A 15,402-nucleotide genomic window follows, 5' to 3' on the forward strand; every position below is an offset into this window, starting at 1 on the left:
AGCCACATGCGGACCCACAAGGAAACCCATGATGGAAGACCATCTTACTCGTCCAACGAGGGATCGCCTAAGTAAGTAAGTAAGTAAGGACAGTCAGGGGTGGAGTTAAGATTTAGAGGGGGGAAAGGCTGGCTTATTTGACAAGTAAGGGAAGTTGGAGTTTAGACATCGTGGAGTAAAGACGTATATTTTAAGAAGGGAGAGCTGTGAATATCTTAGGCAGGGAGGGAAGACTTTTGTGTGAACCTTGAGAATTAGAGCAAGGGATAGACAAAGGATCCTGGTTCACTGGTCAGAGTAGGGGCAGTGAAAGGGAAGCCTGATTTGCTCTAGGAGGCAGTTTGTATTACTGTGCTCAAAGACACACTGTGTCAGTTAGTGATCAGTGTGGGGATAAGGAACTCACTGTGAAACAAAAGTTGAAGCCTTTATTGTAAGACTGCCTGTTTAAAACCAGCTAAGCCTCAAGAAACTGAACTGCATCAAGATTATTGTACCACTCTTTTTAAGAGTTGATCTGTTCATTAAGTTCTAAAATAAACCTGTTTCTTATTTCACCTTCAAATTGGAGTCTGCCTCAGTCTATTATAACCTTTGCATCTCAGCTAACTTAAAGAAGATTTCTTTTCAGTCCAGTCAGCAAAAAATAACAGTGGTCAAAGAAGAACAAAAAGCCTCCACTTCTCTCCCCGTTCCACCAAGGTCTGCTTGTTCCTACTGTTATTTTCTGTGTTTATCCTCCTTCCTTATCTTGTTGTTCTTCTGCTCTTCCTTCCTTTTCCACTCCACGTTCCTCCTCTTGCCTCTTTTCTACCTTGCCACTCTCACCCTCTCCGATTTCACCTCTCCGCGTTTCCTTTTTAATCAGAGGTCTCTTTCCCCTTCTTCCAGTTGCGTTCTTTCCCTCTGCTCCCTTCCCCTTTCCCTCCCGGTGCAAACTCCAAGGGGATAAAGCAAAGGTGTGGACCAAAGCGCACTAATTTAGCCCCAACATAATATCAAGTGGAGTGTATAGGCAGTCAAAGACAATCTGCACAGAGAACGCCACAGGAAGGAAGAAGGAAGACCCCCAAGGAAGACATCCGGGCCCCCTAGGGGACAACACATCCCTAAGAAATCAAGGAAAGGTAACCCAAAAATAATTGCAAGCTTAACAACAACGAGTGGAAGGGCCAAAATGTCTGAAAAAAACCCAATGGCAGGGAAGCAAAGCAAGTTAACAAGCGCAGCTCCAACCCCGATAATAACAACCACCACCACGACCTCCCTGAACAACACTCCATTGATGACGGCAAACTCAATCCCCACCCCAGCGAGGAGAATGTCAACACATCAAGAAACAATGTTCAAGGAATTATTGCAGGAGATGCAGAAGATCCAGGAAAACATAGAGAAAAAGATAGAAGATAGTCAGGAAAAAACCCAGCAAAATATGGAAAAGCTATTCCAGAAAGAAATAGGGAAACTCAGACAAGAAATGAAGGAAGACATGGCCTTGATAAAGAAAGAGGTCAGCGGAGTCCAAGATGAAGTCAAAGCATTAAAGAAGGAGTCCATGAGTTTAAAGAAGAATCAGGAAAAAACCGAGGCCAAAATAAGAAAACTGGAGGAAACGAACGGAAAATTAGAAAGACAACAAGAACTCTGGGCGTGTAAAGAGACTGACTTCCAACTTAGATTCAGGAATATAGATGAAAAAGAAGGCGAGAATCTGAGAGAGATTATTCAAGAAATCTCGGCGAACCTAATGAACATCGCACCAGAAGAGCTGTGCAAAGAAATAGATACAGTGCAGAGAGTCAACTCAAGCTACGCTAGGAAACATAAAGTGCCTAGAGACATTGTGGTTGACTTTTGCAGGAGGAGCGTTCGTGATGAGATTATAAAACTGAAATCCACTGGCCAGGCGAGTTACAGAGGTAAAAAAGTAATAATACTCAAAGAATTCTCGCCCGCCTCAATGAACAAGAGGAAAAAATATTACTTCCTGACAGAAGAGCTTAAAAAACATAAGATTAAATTTAGATGGGAGCGCCTAGAGGGAATTCAAGTGACATATAAGGAGAGCAAATTTTGGCTAACAACTGAAGATAAAGCAAAAGATTTTTACAAAAAACTTCAAAAAGACCTGGCACAAACACCAAACACCCACAGAGAGAGGGAAAGTACCAACTGCCACCCCGAACACATAAAGGACAGGCGGAAGGAAGAGGAAGGAAACAGAAAAGATAAGAAAAGACCCAGGCCTGACTCACTGGACAATGAAGAGGAAGAAAAGGACATGGGACCTTCAACGCAGATAAACCATCCAATCAATGATGAATAACTTAAAAATATACTCCAATAACGTTAATGGAATGAACTCTCCAAGCAAAAGAAGACTTATTTACAACGAGCTCAAGAGAGGCAAGTATGATATCATTGCTCTCCAGGAAACGCACATCCCGAAAAAGCACAGCGCACTTTTGGCACACCCACAACTGGGTAGCGAATTTCTTGCACTAGCATCACAAAAAAAAAGAGGGGTAGTAATCTACGCCAGGGAATCCTTAAAAGCAACCATCGCCTTCAAGGACGAGGAGGGGAGAATGGTCGGGATAATAATCAGAAGAAATGAACAGGAAATTTTAATATGCAACATCTATGCCCCCACGGGTCCAAAAACAAACTTCGTAAAGGAGCTCAGGAAAAGACTCTCAGGATTCGCTAACAAGGAGATGATCTTATTAGGGGACTTCAATGGGGTGTTAGATTGTAGCATAGACAGAACAAAAAAGAACAGAAAAGATCCTAACGGAGGGAAACTACCAACTAGTTTCCTCCAATTAAAAAAAGAGTTCTTTCTGAAGGATACCTGGAGAACGAGATACCCAGAAAGAAGAGACTTCACCTACTTCTCGGACAGGCACTCCTCGTGGTCCAGAATCGACATGCTCTGGGTATCCAACACGTTGATGAACAAGATAAACAAGATCCAGATCCTGCCCAGGGCAACGTCCGATCACTGCCCCATTTTAACAGAACTCCAAGGAATAACACCACAACGAAATTGGAAACTAAACGACTACCTAATAAGATCAGAGGAGGACATAGAAAAATACAGAAAACTTATCCGGGAATTCTTTGAACTAAACAAGAGCGCCGAGATAAAGGAAGAAGTGATTTGGGACGCTGGGAAGGCGGTAATGAGGGGGCACTTCATACAGCAGGGTGCGATAAGAAATAGGAAAAGGCAGGAGGAATTAAACACCCTCATGAAGAACTTAAGGAACAAGGAAGAAGAACTCAAGAGAAAACCAAAAAGCAAGAAAACCAAATTAGAAACAGAGCTCCTGAGGAAACAGCTGAACTCCTACCAACTAGAGAAACTGGCAAAAAATCTAAAGTTCATGAGGGTCAACCACTTTGCTAATGCAAACAAGCCAGGTAAATGGCTAGCAAGGAAGTTACTGAAGAAAAAGCAACACAACCATATTGCCAAAATCTCAAGAGACGGGAAGAGCTATCATACAGACGATGACATCAAAAACCAATTTAGAAAGTTTTACAACGAACTTTATCAAAAAGACAGAATACGGATGGAAGACATCACAGAATACCTTGCAAACCACAAACCTGAAAAAATCACGGATGAGCAGAGAGAGGCCCTCAACAAACAAATAGAGGAAGCCGAAATTAAGAAAGCCATCAATAACCTGCCAAGAGACAAGGCTCCAGGCCCGGACGGCTTCTCCTCAAAGTACTACAAAACCTTCCAGGAAGAGTTGGTTCCGCACCTAAAAGTAATATTCAACAAGATTCAAATGGAAGCCAGTATGCCAGATACCTGGCGAGAAGCAACCATCACCCTTATCCCAAAAGAAACAACTGACACGGAAAACATGAAAAACTACAGACCAATTTCGCTCCTCAATACAGATTATAAAATCTTGGTAAGCATAATAGCAAACAGATTGAAAGAACTTTTAAATGTTACCATCAAAGAGGACCAAACGGGATTTCTCCCAACAAGGCATATGAGCGAAAATTTTAGAACAATCTTGAACATAATAGAATACTACGCAGCCAACACGCAGAAAGAACTGGGCCTGTTGTTCGTGGACGCAGAGAAAGCTTTTGACTGCGTCAGCTGGGATTTCATGCTCCAAGTCATTAGGGAGAAGGACATGGGCTTCCATTTCACCAATGTCATAAGTACGATATACTCTACACAGAGGGCAAAAATTAGAGTCAATGGGCAACAAACAGAAAACATAAACATCGAAAAGGGTACAAGGCAGGGCTGCCCATTATCGCCCCTGTTGTTTATTATGACACTTGAAATCCTGTTGGAAGAGATAAGGAGAGATACAAACTTGAAGGGCACCAAAATCCGGAAGGACGAATTCAAAGTAAAGGCATACGCCGATGACATCGTTTGTATAATTGAGGACCCGATAGAGACGATCAAAGAGTGGACGGACAAGATAGACACCTATGGGAAAGTCTCAGGTCTGAGAGTCAACAAGGCCAAAACTAAAATCCTGACAAAAAACATGGGTACTGAAAAAAAAGACAAACTGCAGGAAAGAACACAGTTTGGGATAGCAAACAAGATAAAATACCTAGGGATCCATCTCACAGCAAACAATGCCCAGCTGATAAAAAATAATTATGAAACAACTTGGAAAGACATTACGAAGAAGATGGACAGCTGGAAACACTTAAATCTTAGCCTTCTTGGCAGGATAGCTATAGTGAAGATGAAGTTACTCCCAAAAATGATATTCCTATTCAAAATGATCCCGATACTCAGGACTAGCTATTGCTTCACTCAATGGAAGAGAGACATCCTGAAATTTGTGTGGAGCAGCAAAAAAGCTAGGATCAACTACAAATCGCTGACTGACTCGAAGGAGAGAGGAGGCCTGAGCCTACCAAACCTCCAGCTCTATTATCAGGCATGTGTTCTCACCTGGGTAAAGGAGTGGACCACGCTTGGAAAAAAAAGACTGCTAAACCTGGAGGGATTCGATATCCGAAGAGGCTGGCACTCCTATCTCTGGCATGACAAAGCTAAGATCGAGAAAAACTTTACCAACCATTACGTCAGAGCAGCGCTCCTCAAAGTATGGGTCAAATATAAAAGAAACTTTTACAGTAAAACCCCCCTCTGGCTCTCCCCCATTGAAGCCAATCACAAGAGAGACTTTCCGAGTAACAATTGGCACACCTATAAAGTCCTACTAGAAATTAGGGATAGCCAAGTAAAACTGAAACCGATAGACGAAATCAGGAGGATGGATGAAAATCTGTCTTGGTTCCACTACTTCCAGGTGGCGGACGCCTTTAAGGAGGACAAGAAAATCGGCTTCGCCCTACAAGAGAACTTTTGGGAGGTAATAATGAAGAAGGAAAAAAAATTGATAAGAATGCTCTACCAAAGACTCCTTGCATGGGACACCGAAACAGAGCTAGTTAAGGAAAGTATGATCGCGTGGGCTACAGACTTTGGCCATACGATACTTCTTCAGGAGTGGGAGACAATCTGGAAAGAAAAAATAAGGTTTGCTAAGGCGGCATCGATAACAGAAAACTGGCTTAAAATGGCCTACCATTGGCATCTCACACCTCAGAAAATAGCAAAATTTTACAAAGGGGTGAACAACAGCTGCTGGAAGTGTGGGTCCCATTTGGGAACATACTTCCACTCATGGTGGCAATGTAAAAGAGTGAAGTGTTTCTGGGTGGAGATCCACAAACAAATTCAACAAATTATACAGGTTAAGTTTGATTTAAAACCGGAGTACTATCTACTGCACTTAATAGATTTCGAACTAGAAGAAAGCAAAGAAAGGCTATTATACCACCTAACAGCCGCGGCAAGGACGGTTCTTGCAAGCAGGTGGAAAAGAAAAGATCTACCTACCACAGAAGACTGGCTGCTAAAAGCCAGAGACACAATGGACATGGACACACTAGCCAGCTTAATGTATGACAAAAAGAAGGAAAAAAGGACAGACTGGGACCTAATGAAAGCATTCTTAAAGGACAAGAAAAACATTGCCCCAGACTGCTGGGACAGAAGGTAGAGGAAGCCACCAAGAAAAGGGAAAAAAAAATAAAATAAATAATAATAATAAAAATAAATAAATAAATAAAATAAAAAATAGAAGAACAAGAAAGCAAATTTATGGAATAACCCCAGCAGACTATTCGGAAGCCAAGCTTTTTTAACTTTGCTCTCTCCCCCTCCCCACCCCACCTATCCCTCTTACCCATCTTGACTTCCCGCTCCAGACCCTCCACCAAGCCCTAACCCTCTCCACCCCTTTTTCCCTTCACTCTCTAATCCGCTCCCTCTCACCTCCCCACATCTCAGAACCCTCTGGGATGGTTTTGTACAGAAAACTTAATAAAGAATATATTTAAAAAAAAAAAAAAGAAGAACAAAAAGCTTGAATACAACTTTGCCTCTTTTCACCTTCACACACATGGTTTTCCTCAGACCTATTTAATTGAGGTAGTGGCAGTGATTTTAACAAATACATCGGTCTACAACTACATCCCAGTTGGTCACTTAAAAAATATAGTACTAAGGTGGGATAAGAGAGTCTTTCCCCCTTTGTTATAGTTAACTATCTTTATTCAAAGAAGTGTCCAGCTGAACGATAACCCTGTAAGCTGTTGGGCAGTGGGTGTGATTGCTTGGCCCCCCTGTCCAAGTGTACGTTCATCCTTTACAGAATGCATGTGAGATGTGCAGGAGTGCCTGTGCCTGCCAGTGCCTGCAGCCGAGCACCTTTTACTCTGTGATGGCAAAAAGCAGGCCAGGAGCCAGTACCCGCTCCTGTTTGCTTTTGTGTTGAGATGATTTTTATACCAGGTGGGATGTTCCTGTTCCGTGTTCCCAAAGAAACGAAAGAAACAAATAAAATGGGAGACATGAATTCCACACACAACTCCTTGGGCTGGTTAGAATTAAAATCCTGGAACATCTTTTCAGATGCACTTTATTTCAGCCTGCTGCAAGTGGGTATATGGGCACATCTGATTCCAGCAGGACAAGGTGATGGCAGCCTGTGGTGTGTCTGAGGGTGGGAAATTGGCCCCTGTCCTGCACATAAGTTGCCTGCTCACTGGCTTAAAAGACTTTTAATGGTGTGTAAAAATGCCTGCCAAATCCATGTAGTAATTGGCTTCAACAAACAACACAAGCAACTTAGCATATGGTAGAAGCTGCCATATGGTGTGATTACGGTAGCCATCAACATGACGACTGTAACTTGTGAAATACCCATAGACAGATGGATATGTTCATTATGAGTTAATATAGAGCGGATGTTTGATACATTTATAATAATGTACAGTTAGCAAACAAAGAATTTTGAGCTTCCATCTATACCAAAGAACAGAACTCCTACATATATTTTCTTTCAATAGGGCTTGTGTTTGGAACAAGTAGGAATCATTGAGGCCTGAATTAAATTGCATACAGATTGTTGCAGGAAGGATTTGTTGTCCTTATTTATTTATTTCTCCCCGTGTGGTCTATCTATCTGAAAATTGTATAGAATTGTGGTTCCCAACCTTTGGGCCTCCAGGTGTTTTGGACTTCAGCTGTCACAGTTCCTAGTTACAGTCAACCTCCCTGTTCAAACAGCTCCATTGGCTTCCAATAAGCTTCTGGTCCCAATACAAAGTGCAGGTTATCACCTATAAAGCCCTAAATGGTTCGGGCTTTATCTTCGTGATTGCTTCTTCCCCTATGAACCAGCACGTACTTTACAATCATCTGGGGAGGCTCTTCTCTTGCTTCCATCACCCTCACAAGCTCGGTTGTTGGGGACGAGGGAAAGGGTCTTCTATGGTGGCTCCTTGGCTCTGGAACTCCCTCTCCAGGGAAATCAGACAGGGTCCCACTCTCTCCATTTTCTGCAAGGCATTAAAAACTTGGCTGTTCCGTTGTGCCTTTGATTAGGCAGTTCACCACAGAATTTCCCGATCTATCCATCTCATGCACTTTATCACGGTCCCTTTCTGGCACTTCTAACACTTTAATAGCCTAAGGACATTTGCCTCCTAGCCCAGCCCTCCAATTGTCGCACTTTCCCTGGCTCTTCTTAGGATTCATTGCATTTAGTAACTATGAACCAAACACAGCACTTTATTTGCTCAGCCATGATAGCTTTTAATCTTTTTTATAATGTTGTCTGATTTTATGTTTATTGATGTCTGATATTGCTTGTTTTTCGATGCTTATTTTAACCTGTTTTGTTGGGCATGTCCCTCTGTAAGCTGCCCAAGTCCCTTCGGGGAGATGGAGGCGGGGTATAAAAATAAAATTATTATTATTATTATTATTATTATTATTATTATTATTATTATTAGCTGGCTGGGATTTCTGGAAGTTGAAGTCCAAAACACCTGGAGGCCCAAAGGTTGGAAACCACTGGTATAGAAAAAAAAATTCAGTTGCTCAAACAACCATAGCTTTTTCCAAGTTTATATATCTGGAGAACTAGGGTTAGAATCCCAGAGAAGAAACTTGTTAAATTAACTATTAAAGTAAAATCATAGGTTAGCCTGAAAAATATACAGAGAAATTCTAACCCATTTAGTCATCTGAGGCTGCTACCATATAGGAAGGGGGTCATGGATCCTCTAGAAGCCACAGTGAGACCTCCATGGCAAAGGTAGAGGCAAAAGACTAAATGATTCTTCCAGCCCATTCCAACTCTTAAGTTGTGAAATGTACCACTGAAAGAGGATTTCCAAATCCCACGGATAAAATAAAGGCAGGTTTGGATCCACCGACTCAAATATGACATCATTCCTCTGAGAAGAGGGGACACACCGAGCCCAATTAATATTCTGCCTAATTAATTTCAATGGGAAAGCAATTCTGCTTTGTGAAGGTTTGGTGGGCTCCTACCCTGTTTGATGTGCATTTTCCAGACTTTGTCTATTTCTTTGTGCAGGTGATAAACAGTGCCACAATTAAAAGTGTCCTATTGTTTGGCTATCAACTCTTTCATGAATAATAATATTTGAAGGATTATTTAAAGGACATTCAGTGGTGTTAATAACATTTATTACTCTATTAATGCTTAAAAGGACAAATAAGTTATTTATGACAATTTCACCAGTACGGACATACTCTTAGAGAGTTTTGATGAAAATTTAATTAAATATCCTCTTGGGTGATTTGATCACGTAGTGCATTCTATCTCCTTACTACCCATTATTATATTCACCCTGCTGTTTGCTTGAAAGTTTCCATACAGGCAATAATGGTTTTGATGCACATTATTAATATAATGTCAAATCAGATTATCAGCTTTGCAAACATGCACACAGATGCACATTTTCCAATAATGTGAATAAAAACAGGAAGAATCCATGTACTCTTCATATAGATATGTTCTCCTGCCACTTTAAAAATGGCAAGCAAAGAGTAAGCATTGGAGCGCAAAATATTTCTTTCTTTTTATGCTATGTAGTTTTTCTGGACTAATGTAGCTATTTTGCATTATTAAACACTCACACAAGGAGAAGGGAGATACTTTAGGAAGGTTCATAGAATGCTGACTAAATCTGTGTCATCCAAAAGAATGGCCTATAAAAACACAAGATGGGGAAAATGTTATGACAAGTGAGATGAGTTTCTGTACCTGAGATAAGCAGTCAGGAAGGTATCATAGGCACCGTTCAGCCACAGTTAAGTGAATTCCACTGATTTCGGTGAGAAACCCTTATTAAAGGTGAGCTGAACAACTCTTACATCTCTCTGAATGAAATTACTTAATACTTGCTTAAGTGGAAATGTTTCTTGCTGTTTTATCAGCTGCATTTTCTCTTCTTTGATTTCTTAGGCCACTTTCAAACTTGCTTTGCTATTGTCTAATGTAAACTTAACTACTTTCATCTCTAGTCATGGTGCTTATTACCTCATCACATTAAGATAGAAAAGAACAGGTGGCCATCCTTTTAGCATAAATAATCTTATATTGTCAGCAGGGACAACAGTTTCAAGTTCCGTCTCTCCATCACACATGTGGAAACCTAAGAGCTGGCGATACATTCATCTTACATTCATTATACGGTCAGTATTACCCCCCCCCCCTCCCAAACACCCAAAAGCCAAGAGTTTCTTTATCCTTCCCAAAGCCCCTTACATTAAAGGAGACTGACACCAGTTTAAAACTACTTCTTTCCATGGGATAAAATTGAATAATATTGTTCTGCCCTAAACCTCATATCATACAAGAGACTGCTGATGGTTGGGCAATGAAACAGGACAGGGAACTTTGATGTTTTACATCCCACCTGTTTTTCCATTAGAACTATGGGAGTAAAGCTTGATAAGAGGTAGAAACTCTGAACACGATTGCTGGCCGGTGTTCAGAGTTCCCTTCTTTCAGGACATTTTTGCCTCTTTCCAGCCCTGGAACATGTGATAAGCTTCATGTCTCTCCGTGCTTGAAAAAAGGCTGAAGTGTCCTAGGAGGGGGAAATTTCTCAATGTGATGAAGTCAATTGCCAGACTTCCCTCCTTTCAGGTCATTTCTGCCTCTTTTCAGGCATGATGGCTTGAAGTAGTTTAACTCATGAGATGGGCTCAGTGCCTCCCCATGCTTGAAAAGAGGATGAAGTGTCCTATGATGGGAACATTTCTCGATGTGATAAGGTGGGAAGTCTAATGTTACACCTAATACTCTTGAGCTACAACCTCTTCACACAGCCCCTAGGACTGTGTCATTCCACCAGCAGTTGCCATCAAAAGGGAAACTGCATGGGGTGCCTTGTGGTGCCCTATGCACCCCCTCTTTCCCCCATCATATGGTGGAGATGGAACAAGGCATATTGTTGCCTTGTCCCCATCAGGTGGGCAAAAAGGTGTCCCCGGCACCCTTTCCCCATCTTATGGGGAAATGGAGAGGAAAGTGCGGCTAGCTCCATCGGAACTACGCAAAAAACACTTTCTTCTGTGTCGTTGAGGAGGAAACATGTTGCGCCAATTCCCCTCCACTTTGGGAGGAATGTGGGTGAATGTATGTGCCAGAGCCAAAATTTCCCCATGTGAAGAGGTTCCTACTAACAATGGCAAATAGAAAGCAGTGCATCTCAACAACATGGATCACTCTCCTTGGGATCCGTTCCCAGGTTTGCTGTGTTAGTCTGTTGCAGTAGAAAAAAACAGTCATATGGCTTTCATGAAATAAGGTTGATGAAATAAGGTCTATAAAATGCTGCAACACTGTAAGGGGTAAAGGGTACTTTGGAGAAAAACTTCCCCAACACGTGTTGCAATACCATAAATAAGTATCCAGAGCTTAACTAACTTTACTTTTGAGAAGTAACACATATTTTACCTGAGAACTGTGTCCTATGAGACACAGAGTTTGAAAGATCTTTTGGCTTTAGAACAAAAATACCTCAATTTTATTGTACAACTCTCATTTTTATTCCCACCTTTTTCAGATAAAGTACAAGAAAAAGGTAATGTGCCTAACTCAGTTCTCATCCATTACTACAAATACATTATAGTCACTCAAGGACAGACTGGAATCATCCTGCACTACTGTGTAACTGAACCATTATACTTTAATGATACTGTAACTAAACCAATCTTTATCCATACATGTGCTACCCTTGCAATGTGAATTTATAAATTTGTGTCAGCCAATCAATAAACTGTTCCTTTTGATTCATGAATGAAGGTGGTCAGTCTGTACCCTTAATTGTGTAAGGGGAAACTCTTTGATCAAAGACAGAATTTGGCTATAATCTTTCTCCAGTGGCTTGAAGGACCCACACAGTCCCTGCTACCATGGATGGTTTTGAGGTGCACCTGGCATCCCATCTGAACAATCCTGCCAAGAAAACTATGTAGGGACAAAATAAGTCAGAAACAACTTGAAGTTATACAAAAACAATAACAACTATTTGAATACTGTAACATTTACTCTAGTATGAGGAAGCACTATGTCAGTGGCTCTTTGATGTTCCCCCTCATGGGGTTGGCATAATGTTTAATTGGAACCTTATTAGCATGAAATTCTTAGGTTTCTTTCAGCTCAGAACTCATCTGAGCTGTGGTATTCACCATTTATATCTATACAAGCCACATTTCTAATTAACTCAAATAATACAAACAGTCCACAAAAAGAATACAACAACCTTGATGTTGTTTCATAAAGAGCTGCTTGTTCTGAACCTCCATGCCAGATGTTACAATAACTTGTAACATTATAACTCAGATGGATCACAACAGAAATTCTGCTTGATCTTGTGCTAGACAAAATCCCAAACTTAATGCAATTAAGGCCAAAGAAATGTAAGCAAGGAAATTTTGCAATCATTCCAGTTTACAATCTAATGTAATAAGAATGGCTTTCCTTGGCACAATATAAAATCATTTATTTATTTAAAAATACTTACATGAATTCCAGGATAACAGAACTATACTGAAAGTATACTGAAAAATGTTTGCTTCAGAGTCCTATGTATTACTTATCATCTCAAAGACCTGGGGAAGTTGTTTTGGACTTCAATGTTCGATGAACTACAATGCTCAATAAACTTCCTGACTATATGAGCTGTTCAGCAGTGGAACTCTCTGTCTTGGAGTGTAGTAGAGGCTACTTCTTTTAAACAGAGACCGGATGGCCATCTGTCAAGGGTACTTTGAATGTGCTTTTCCTGCATGGCAGGAGGTTGGACTAGATGGCCCATACAGTCCTTTCCAACTCTATGATTCTATGACTATGGTCAAGTTGTCTGCAGAATTCTGCAAACTGTAGTCCAAAATGCCTTTTTTTCTGGATGAGTTCGGCAAGCTCATCTAAGGAGGCTTGGGGTGTTTCTACACTATCATCCATCTTAGAACTAGTTTTGAGAGGAATTGGGTTCACAGTGTGGATGATCAGATTGCCATGCCTGGAACAGGTTTGAGGCCAAGAAAGTGATTAGATTACACATGGATCCTAGCCACAAACCACTTCGCAGGGTTTCCACTCCTCCATTTCTAGGAGGGATGCACATCAGTGCATCAGAGTCATATGGGAAGGAAAAAATGGAAAGGGAAAGCCTCTTTCTGCCCTTGGGGTGTTTTTTAGCAGCCCCTGTCTGGATCCTTTACTGCGCTTTAGCATCTCTAGCAGGAGCAGATGTTTATTTGGTCCTAGACCTGGGATCTGCTGCACTGCATTTTTTTGCTGGAACTCAGACATTCTTGGATTTTATTTAATATGTGGTATATCCTTAGATGTATTGACAGTATGCTTTTCATGGCTACCAATTCAAACTGCATTATACGTCAGTGTGGAAAGGGACCTAAAAGCAGGTCTGCATTTCCTAATCCCCCGGTTTGCTCCTGCACAATTCCGAGAAATGTCATTTAGGGAAGCTAAGGACCTCTCCGGTTGAGAATTTCAAAGGCTCCACCTCAAAATATATTTACAAGAATTCTGCAGGAGCAAACTGAATGACTGGGAAACAGGGACCTGTGTTTTAGAACTCTGATGTGATATCGTCCGTACTGCCTCTCAGATGTGAAATATGAATGACAAGGTTTTCTCATGACAAGATATATGACCTATGAAAATTATCCAAGTTGTAAAAACCTGCCCAGTTAAAGAGGTTAGAGAAGGACCATCAAACCAAGGCACCAATGGTTTTTCCTGGCTCCCGCCATTTGTGCCCACACCCCATTTACTCCACTTGCATTTGACCCCCATTCATGCCACTTGCATTTGCACCCATTCACACTCCTTGTATTCACACCCCATGCATATCACTTGCATTAGTGCCCCTTAACACCCATTCACTCCACTTTCATTTACTCTCTGTTTGTGCTGCAGCTGTTCACAGAGAAATTGGAAGGAGGACAGAAAGAAGGAAGAATGGAGAAAAGAAGGAAAGATGGAAAGGACGAAGTAAGAAAAAAGGTAGAAAAGAAAGGAAAGAGGGAAGGAAGGGGAAATAAGGGACTAAAGGGTAAAAGGGAGGGAACAGGGAAGGAACAAAAGGAGGAAAAAAGGGAAAGGAAGGAAGGAAGAAAGGGAAGGAAGAAGGAAAAAGAGAGAAGGAAGACAAAAAAGAAAAATAGGAAAAAAGGTGGAGGGAGGGAAAAAGGAAGGAAAGTAAGAAAGAGAGAAAGAAAAGTAGGTAGGAAAAAGAGAGGGAAAGAATTCAGAAAACATGGTGTTATGATTTAAACCACAGACTGTGGCTCTGAACCCACTGGGTGACTAGCCAAGTCATACTCTCTCAGGCTCAGAGGAAGACAAAGACAAATCCCCTTTGAATAAATCTTGACCAGAAAACTCTGTGATAGGGTTGCCTTAGGGTCGCCCTAGGTCTAAAACGACTTGAAGGCACACAACAACAAGAACAACAATCCTAATTGACTTGACTATCTCATCAACCAAAAGCAGGCCCATACTTCCTATTGAAATGTTGGTTAGAATTGACTTGTTTATGAATTGAACAGACAGTGGCGGGGCAGCTAGATGAGACTGCAGTTTTGGACCCCTTTCAATCAGGCTTTCGTTCAGGTCATGGGACAGAGACTGTCTTGGTAGCTATTACTGATGAAATTCATCGTCAGTTAGACCGAGGCGGATCAGCGCTATTGGTACTCTTGGACCTCACAGCTGCATTTGACACTGTGGACCATGACTTGCTGATTCATCGATTGGCTATGTCTGGTGTACGAGGTTTAGCCCTCAAATGGTTCAATTCATTCCTCCGGGACCGGAGACAGAGGGTGGAGTGGTCAGGCCAAAGCTCTGAAAGCTCCTGCCTTTGCTGTGGAGTTCCCCAGGGTGCTATCCTCTCGCCCCTGTTATTTAACATCTACGTCCGACCACTTGCTGGACTGGTGCGGAGCTTTGGCATAGAGTGCTACCAGTATGTAGATGATACCCAGCTACTCTTGCGTCTCGAACCTGGAACAACTGCGATTCCTGAGAACTTTAAGCTGTGTTTGGAAGCAGTGATGAGTTGGCTACGAGCAAGCAGACTAAAAGTCAATCCTGCAAAAACTGAGATACTCTGGCCCGGCCAGCCACCAGAATTAACCCAGTCTCTGCCTGATTTCGATGGGGAAGCTCTGGTTCCGTCTGCCACTGTTAAAAGCCTTGGGGTTGTGTTGGACTCATCGCTGCTGATGGAGGCCCAGATCACTGGTGGAGAGTGACTAATTAAGAAATAAAGTGATGATGATGATGAATTAAAATTCAGAAACATTTGGAAGACAATATGATCCCCAATTCCAGCTCAATTATGCCAAACACATCACACCCACCAAATACTAAGTTTATTGGATGTTTGATCAGAGCGACTTTGTTTAGCAATAACCAGTTTCATTCACAAAATGATAACCTGGCCCTCAAATTCCCAGTACAGTAAAAAAAA

The 15,402-nt window shown here is 41.6% G+C and overlaps 1 protein-coding gene across 3 annotated transcripts in view; it reads right to left on the reverse strand.

Annotated features, from left to right (window-relative positions):
- Window positions 1-15,402, reverse strand: part of TMEM200A (transmembrane protein 200A) — a 78,352-nt gene that overhangs the window by 47,550 nt on the left and 15,400 nt on the right. For 2 of the 3 annotated variants that reach the window (XM_060753345.2, XM_067466764.1), the window contains exon 2: window positions 7,764-7,914. The exons of the other annotated variant lie outside the window; for it this stretch is intronic. The gene's annotated coding sequence lies outside the window, so the exon portion shown is untranslated. The remainder of the gene's footprint in view (window positions 1-7,763; window positions 7,915-15,402) is intronic. 3 annotated transcript variants of the gene reach the window in all.

This window comes from Anolis sagrei, chromosome 1 (genome assembly GCF_037176765.1).
Source record: "Anolis sagrei isolate rAnoSag1 chromosome 1, rAnoSag1.mat, whole genome shotgun sequence".
In the NCBI taxonomy this organism is placed as follows: Eukaryota; Metazoa; Chordata; class Lepidosauria; order Squamata; family Dactyloidae; genus Anolis; species Anolis sagrei.